Consider the following 8,610-nt stretch of genomic DNA (forward strand, 5'->3'; position numbering starts at 1 on the left):
GGCCAAGCACGAGATGTCGCGATGCATGCAACCGAAGCATGCGGTCTAACATGTGGAGGACGTGGTATCTCCTTGCATGGAGCCAGGCCATGCATCCAGACAGGTAGAGGGCGTGATGTCACCTTGCATGTGAGCAGGCCATGCTGAAAGACAAGTGGAGCACGAGGTGCCGCTGCGCATGCGTCCGGAGCCATGCGAAGCGACACACGGGCTGCCACACGGCCAGTTCCTGATTGGTTGCTGATTCCTATAAATATCCCACGAACCCCTCTCATTTCAACACATACATATCACTTCAAAGTCAGTTTAAAACGTGAGAGAGAAAGCAAAGAAAGAAAGATCGAGTTTCGATAGTTTTCGAGCGATTTAGGCAGTTTTCGAGAAAGTTACTCTACCGATTTTGAGTCAGCACCTAGAGAAGGTTCTGTTCAAGTGAAGAGAGATCAGATCTAGTGAAGACCAGTTCAAAACCAGTCTGGACGTGGGTCTGCTTGAGAAGGTCGAGAAAGGGTTCGGATCGCAGAAGTCGGGTTTGGGGTCAAGGCCACCGGGACGTGGGTCTGCTTGAGACGGTCGAAAAAGGGTTCGGATCGCAGAAGTCGGGTTTGGGGTCAAGGCCACCGTCAACCAAAAACTGTGAGTTATGATCATTTGATTGCTGAGTTGTTTTCATGCAGGTTCCCGTTACTTGGAAGTTGGATCATGACAGGAGGCCGGGTCTAACTGAGTAACGGTTTGATTAGTTAATAGTTGAGGATATGTTGATTGAGTTGATAGCATGCTTGTTATTGCTTGAGAACCGTAGTAGCATGCTAATGGTTAGATTGATTGGTTAGTTAGCGAATGCTGAATGCTTAGATGATATCGCTAAGTTGTGGATATAGGTATTCTGGAATTAGTCTTTATCCTAGATTCTGGAATGTGGTTGATTGTGTTGTGATTTCTACATGAAACCTTGGTTATATTACTGGGTTTAGTATTGGTTATATTTTGGCCGACAGCATTTGTGTAACCCACAATGCTAGGCATATTAGGGGTGAGTTAGTGTTCCTTCAGACCTCGTACCCAGCGGATTCAAGGAAACCCCTTATTCGCTGGATCGGGAAGACTCAGACAAACGGGTTCATGTCTTATGGCTGAGTATTACACGACGGTGTAATGTGGCAGTGACCCGAAGGGCTGTGGGCTGTCGCGCGGTGACCCGAAAGACTGTGGGCCGCGGTCGGTTGAAAGTTCCTTCTTCCGGCCTTTGTGGTAGGGAGATAGAATATTGCCGATAGTGAAGGAGGAACCTAACGTCACCGGGGCCCGAGTTAGTTATATATATTATATCGTGTTTTGGGTTGTTAAACCCTAATTTATTTCGAAATTAAGTTTGGTGGTGAGCTAGCATAATGCTAGTTATCTTACTATTTTTTTCCTACTGCGTATTTCTGATATTGCTTATAATTATTCGTTGAATTGGGTTGAATTGTTGTTAGGTGAACCTCTCGCTTTAGATTGTTTGGGGTGGGATAGCGAGGAGTTGTATTTGTTAGTTGGGGATTGTAACTCGCTGAGTAATGCTAGATTACTCACTCCTCACTCGTTGTTGTTTCAGGTGACCAGTAGTGAGCTTGTAGAGGTCGCGGAAAGCTAGGCCGGCTGGTGTAGATTTGCATCTTTTTGCTTAAGACGCTTTCAGACTATAAGTATGTACTTTTTCTCGCATGGCATGCCACTACTTGTATAATATTTTGTGTGTTGTGAACCAGATATTATATAAGATAAATAAAAATCAACGTTTTGTGGAAATGCTTTGTTGTTTCTGATATTAGCTTGTCCGAGCTAACACAACTTCAGGTTGAGGTACGGGTTGAGAAGCCTTAGGCTTTGACCTGACGGGAAATGTTAGTGGGAGGGCTGGCCTAGTCATGAATTGCACTTTTTGTGACCTTGGCTGGAGCGCCCGTTAACCTGTCTTGTAGCGCTTCCGAACCTTGGTAGACGGTTGGGCCGTCGGTCATGTTCTTGTTTGATTGTTGGCCGGTGGTTCGACCTATGCCTAGAACGGTTCGGGGGTGTTACAGAGGTGGTATCAGAGCATGGTTTCGTCCATGCGTGACACAAGTGCTTTTTAACAATTTTATCGAGTCAAAGGAGTCACAAAAAGATGTTTAGGAAACCAGCCGCTTCCCGTAGTAGGTTTAATAGGAATAGGACTTACCCTTTTGATTGTGTGCAGATGGCTAATCGCGGGATAAGTGATGATGGATGAGGTCGGATATGGGGAGAGGGTATGGATTGGACAGGCGGAGGATTGGGCTACAGATCTTATCTGGATGATGGAAATGGCGTTAGTGAGATGTTTGAACATGATAGGAGTCCTATACAGAGAACAAGATCTTTTCCTGTTTACGGTAACAGGACTAGAGTGAGAGAAAACAGTATGGCCAGCATTAGTCCAAGTCATATTTGGCACCGGAGACATCAACATGATCAATTCGTTCAATCAAACCCAAGGCCAGATCAGAACCGTGCCACTGAAGGACCACAAGATCAACAAGCGGAAAACACCCTGAAGCTTTTACATGACGTGATGACCGAGGCACTTTGTAACCAAGGCAGGCGTACTCATACCCCAGAAGTTTCCAAGCTATTATCTACCATGAAGAATATCGGATCCTACAAGTTCAAAGGAGGATCAGATCCTATTGAAGCCGACAAGTGGATTACTATGATGGAGAAGAATTTTGAAGCCATGGAGTGCCCGGAGGAATACAAGAAGAAGATCGATGTGTACTATTTGGAAGGAGACGCAACAGGATGGTGGGACAGCATAGACAGGCAGCGTGGACATACTATTACATCGTGGCCATCTTTGAAGAGAGAGTTTGAGAGGAAATACTTTCCTCCAGAAGCGAAGCATCGGTTGGAGCGCCAGTTCATGAACCTTTTTCAAGGAGATAGGCCCATTAAGAGTTATGAGTCGGAGTTCACAAGGTTGAGGCGACACGTTTTTGATGGGCGCAAAGATGAAGCAACCACTACAGGAAATGTGGGTATTAATAGCATTAGATGATAGCGTTTATGACAATTATGCTATCGTATACGAATATTTATTTTTGTTATAGCGTTTATCAATTTAAAACGCTATATTTACTATGGCAGAAAAATAAAAAGAATTTAGCTGCCTTAATTTACTAAGTGCAGGTGAAATTTCACATTTGGCACCAAAAGATACGTTTGGTAGAATTGTTTTTTTAGCCTAAGTCATTTCCTTTTTACAAAGAAAAAAAAAGCTTATCGTCGTTGTAGACTCTTCTTCTTCGTCTTTCCCAAACTCCTTCATCCATGGTGAATTGGCTCCTTCGTCTTCCTCTGTGGCTCTTCACCACCATCACATTTGCCGTCTCTAGCTTCTTCTTCTTAATCCCTTCGTTTCATCAATTTCAATTGCACAGAAATTAAAACTGTAGAGGTCATTGACCTAGATCTGGGACACAACAATCTATAAGAAACAGAAGATGAATCCTCAGACAAGTATAGCTCTGCGTGAAGACGTCATTCAAAGAACTGTCTATGTCTATGTGTCTGATATTGACCAACAGGTTTGTAAAAGCTTCCACCTTTCTTCAATGGTTCTTCCACAGGCTTACAATATTCTCACTTATATAATCTTAATTTTTTGGGTTTAGGTCACTGAGGAGCAGCTTGATTGTTTGTTCATCGGCTTTGGGCAGGTCTACGTCTCTTCTACAAGTTCATATTTGTTTGTGGTGTGTTCTTTGTCATGGCTGGTTTTAGTTGTTTATGTTATTGACTGTTTGATCACATTCTTAGTGGAAAGTTATGTGCTTTTTAGACTCAAGAGTCAGTACTAGTCCTGTTTTTGGTTCTCAGGCTGAAGATGAGCATGAGATGCGTGCGAGAAAAATCTACTACACTAAGATCGACACTAAGGTGATTCTCTAAGATTTTTTTTCCTTCACAGCTCTATAATGAAACATAAAGTAGCTAACTTTGATGAGTTTACAGGTCACTCAAACGGACATAAAACTCCTCTTTGAGGCTGCGTGTGGAGAGGTATAGCGTCTGAGGCTTCTGGGAGATTATCTTCATCCTCAACTAGAATCGGTTTCGTTGAGTTTGTCATGGTAAAGCAATGTTGATCTTTATCAAAACTTGTTTGAAGTACATATACTTTACCATTGTATCCATGGTTTTAAAGTATCCTTCTTTTCTATTTAGCAGGCTGAAAGTGCAGTAACTACTCTCAATTGCAGCGGCGTGCTTCTTGGCTCTTTACATATAAGGCCCAAAAAACAAACCATTTTCTCAAACATTTTGTGTTACTTGGTTATGAATCCGAACGTTGACGTGTTTTTGATGGTTTGATCACAGGGTGAGTCCCTCAAATACACATGTTTGTTCCCGTGCTATCTCTGCTCTCCCAGACATGTAAAGATCTTAAACTCTAAAGTATTTTGTTTTCCCATGTGTAATGCTTGGAAGCTTGATGATGCTTCTGTTGTCTTTTGCTTTGCGACGAACAAAAGAATATGCTTTTAAAATGTTAGGATATTCTGAGAGGTCAACCAGATGCAGGGTTTTCCCTTTTTCCACAATCAGAAAATATAAATCTTGACGACAGAGGAGGCAAGGCGTGGTCGTGCAGTGGAGATGTGAGCATCGTTGTGCGGAGGTTTTCATGGGTGAGCTAGTATTGTTTCCTCTATTGTGAATATCCAACAGGGTGAAAATGTGGTTTGGCTCTTCTTAGGTGTTGCCAATACGAGTATCATTCTCCATGATGATGAGTTCCTGAAGTACTTAAAAGATCATCAAGAGAACTTTAGGTTTGAGAGAATGTAACTTATATTTACGTATGTGAGAGCTGGAACTCGAAGCTTTCTTAGCTTATTTGTTTTTTACACTTTTAATGTTTTGATTTGATTTAAGTTTCTTATTAAATAATTGAATCGATGTGGTTTGAGTTTTCAAATATGTTTATGGTAAGTGTTGTTTCGTGAAAAAAAATCTAGAATAATTCTCAGACAAAAAATTATTGATCATCAAATATGCAATGACACTATACATCAACAAAACTACATGAGCTTCCATTCTATGACATAAACCCTGCCTGCCAAAGAGTATTTCAAACCTCAAACCCCAAAACTTAATCTCAAACCTTATATCATACTTCAAACCTTAGGCTTAAAATATAAAATCTAAATTTAAAACTTGATCCTTAATCAAAACTCAAAATTTATTCATTTTAAAGTCAAACATTAAATCTTAAATCTACACCATATATCTAATACCCTATACCCCAAACTTAAACTATACATACAAAATCGTAGATCAAATCTTTACAAACCTATAATAGAGACATTAAATTTAAACTCCGACTATATTCAAAAACTCAAATCATATACTTAATCCCAAATATTAACACTAACCCCTAAACTACATATCTCATTTTTAAATATATCATAAAACATTGAATCTTAACTTTTAAATAAATTATAATTCCGTAAAAAAATTAAAATTTCAAATACAAAATTTAGATTTCAAGTTTTAAGTTATGATACTAAAGTATTTAAAGCTTAGATGATTTTTATAATAGTTATAGATAAATAAAAAGACAATCTGTATTGTTTTTTTTTTTTGAACCATTGATTGATTTGGATCAAAGGTCTAAAATGATTCTTGTGTCAATCATCACCTTTTGTTCCTATTGGTTTACTTGTTTTTAATGACACGGATCACTTTCTACACCCTTGGATGATATTGAATCGACGCTTGAGATTAATTATTCTTTTATTCTTTTTTAATTATTTTTTTTCTGAGATCTACGAGTCAGAGAAACGAGAGAGAGAGAAGATGGAGTTCGTAGAAGGTAGAGAAAGGAGAAGACGCGACGCGACGCGACGTCACCACCACCATCGCTCGTTACCATCACCACCATCGCCATCTCTCCCATCCCCAATCGCTCGTCACCACCACCATCGCTTTTCAGATCCGTCTTCACCGGAGTCGCCACCACCACCGTCACGCTCGTCATAACCACGACTTATCACTTCTCTGTCTCTCACTCTATGTCTCTTATTCTCTCTGTGTTTTTTTTTTGTTCTTGTTACAGGAAGCTTGTTCGTAAGAAACTGGTCATTGATAAGGCGAAGTAAAGTTTTATGCTTTATATGGTTTGATTTGAAGTTAAAGTTCTTTTCTTTAGTTATGTGTGTTGCAGAAATCCAAGAGGGATGACTCTGCCAAAACTATGTCCCAACGTTTGCAAGGTATTGTTTTAGCTTGTCTGATTTGTTTTCATCATTCTGTAATTTTCATGTGTTTGTTCATTACATGCTCGTAAGAGACTCAGCTTGATTATTGAAATGTGCTCTGCTTGTTTTAATTTCAGTTAGAGACCATTTGGTTCACTGAAAGACCAAGTTTACATATTTCTACTTCTTTCATCCAACGAAGGCTTATCAATATATTTTTTTGTTCCTGGTAAAGGTGGTGGTCGTGACTCGTGAGCAAGAACTGGTGTTGTGCAGAGGAGATGTCTCGAACTTGTCTCCGTCTAGACTCACACGAATGTTGCAGTCTCTCACTGGAATGCCAAGTGCAGCCTTTGAAGGTATTGTGACAGTAAAGACTGAGACTTTCTTCTTCTTTGCTTATGTCTATTGATTCATTGCCTTGAAGGTTTATACAGCTAAAACATTGCTCTATACGGCAGACTTTAAGACAATCGTGCTTAAGTATGGGTGTTGAGATAAGTTATCTTGTACTGATTGGTTCCAGTCTTAAGTATGGGTGTATGTCCTCAAATCATTGTATTTACCAACACTTGTTTTGTGTGCTTTTCAGATACTGCGGAAGCTTGAGGAAAGTGGAAGAGACAGATGAACCTTGAGGAAGATCGAAGTGAAACAAGGAGCTTGAGGAAGGCGGCAGCTTAGGTTTAGGTTTAGGGTTAATTAGATTTTGGTTTAATGTGTTTTAATTAGTTTTTTTTAATATGTACTGGTTTAGTTTTGTAAAATTGATTTTATTTGTAAACTGATTTTAATAATTTAAATTCTTTTTATTACAAATTTTTGAATTAATTATCACAAAAAATAAATTCATAATTATTATTAATAAATTTTCAGATTATTTAAAAACTAATTAATAACACAAAACATTTGCTATCTTTGTTATCGGGAAAATCAAATTATTAGGTTTTAATAACATTTGTACAACGTTATTATAAATATTAACAATTGCGAACATAAACGCGCTACTGTTGTAAGCTTAATTATAGCACAAAGAAAAACCGCTATTAAAAGGGTCAGACCTATTATAACGGGCGCTGTCAGAGCGGACAAGGAAACGCTATTATACATGACTCATAGCGTTTTCCGTCCGCTATTACTACCCACATTTCCTGCAGTGAACTATGATCCGTAACTTTATGTACGGATTGAAGCCGAAGCTTGGAAGTCGTTTAGCTGGAAGCAACTTTAGCAGCTTATCGGATCTGGTGGAAAAAGCTGTTAATGTTGAGACTGTATTGGAGGCTGAAAGGAAGACCATACCGCATTCTGGTGGACACACCAAGTTTAGTCAAGGAGAAAGACCGAGTTTCAGCAAGGGTCCAAGGTCTAACAAAGGCAAAGGGCGAAGATTCGGAGGCCAAACCAATTATCGCAGTAACACTGGAGTGTGTTACATATGTGATCAACCGGGACTCATTTCGAAGTTTTGTCCCAACAGACATCGGAGTACCCAGCAAGGTTATTCATCGTTGAGGATGGAAGATGTCACTTGTTTCTTCTGTGGAAGGAAGGGCCATTATGCATCGTCATGTCCAAACAAGCCAATCCCGGCGACCCCTCTCGCGATCCGAGCTCCTCCTTGCCGTCCAGCAATTGAGCCAGCACCAAAGAAGCAAAACCTAGGAGGTAGGGTTTATGCCTTAGGTGTAGAAAATCCAGACAATGCAGGACCATCAAGCGGTCCCATCACAGGTATTGTGGGTGCTTAACCTCCTCTTTTTATTGAACTAAATTTATCGCTGAGGATGGAAGATGTCACTTGTTTCTTCTGTGGAAGGAAGAGCCATTATGCATCGTCATGTCCAAACAAGCCAATCCCGGCGACCCCTCTCGCGATCCGAGCTCCTCCTTGCCGTCCAGCAATTGAGCCAGCACCAAAGAAGCAAAACCTAGGAGGTAGGGTTTATGCCTTAGGTGTAAAACCCAAACAATGCAGGACCATCAAGCGGTCCCATCACAGGTATTGTGGGTGCTTAACCTCCTCTTTTTATTGAACTAAATTTAGTTGTTGAAATCTAGTTAGTCTGCTGGTTAAGTATAGATTGCTTGATCGCTAGGTTGCGCGTTTAGAAATTTTGGATGATGATTGATGGTTGTGAGAATTTTGATTATTATTTTTGTGATTGAGATATTGTTGATTGGGTTACTGTGGCAGGAACCATACATGTTGCTGGTAAACCCACACATGTATTGTTCGACTCGGGGGCAACACATAGTTTTGTGACCCCTGAAGTAGCTGCCCGGTTTTGGGATTGTTTTGTGGTTGACAGGATAAACGTGGCCGTCTTGACCCCCACAGACC

General features: G+C 40.2%; 1 long non-coding RNA gene across 6 annotated transcripts; it reads left to right on the top strand.

Annotated features, from left to right (window-relative positions):
* Positions 1–3,246: 3,246 nt before the first annotated feature.
* LOC106301872 lies at positions 3,247–4,984 on the top strand. Of its 6 annotated transcripts, none has more exons than XR_001262300.1 (6): positions 3,247–3,590; positions 3,678–3,758; positions 3,845–3,942; positions 4,018–4,136; positions 4,234–4,440; positions 4,539–4,984. It is a non-coding gene; the product is annotated as an uncharacterized LOC106301872 (long non-coding RNA). The 6 variants fall into 6 exon arrangements; XR_001262302.1 differs by having other exon boundaries at positions 3,883–3,942; positions 4,231–4,440; XR_001262298.1 differs by having other exon boundaries at positions 3,883–3,942.
* The last annotated feature ends 3,626 nt before the right edge of the window (positions 4,985–8,610 follow it).

The sequence above is a fragment of the Brassica oleracea genome, chromosome C7 (assembly GCF_000695525.1).
Source record: "Brassica oleracea var. oleracea cultivar TO1000 chromosome C7, BOL, whole genome shotgun sequence".
NCBI lineage: Eukaryota > Viridiplantae > Streptophyta > Magnoliopsida > Brassicales > Brassicaceae > Brassica > Brassica oleracea.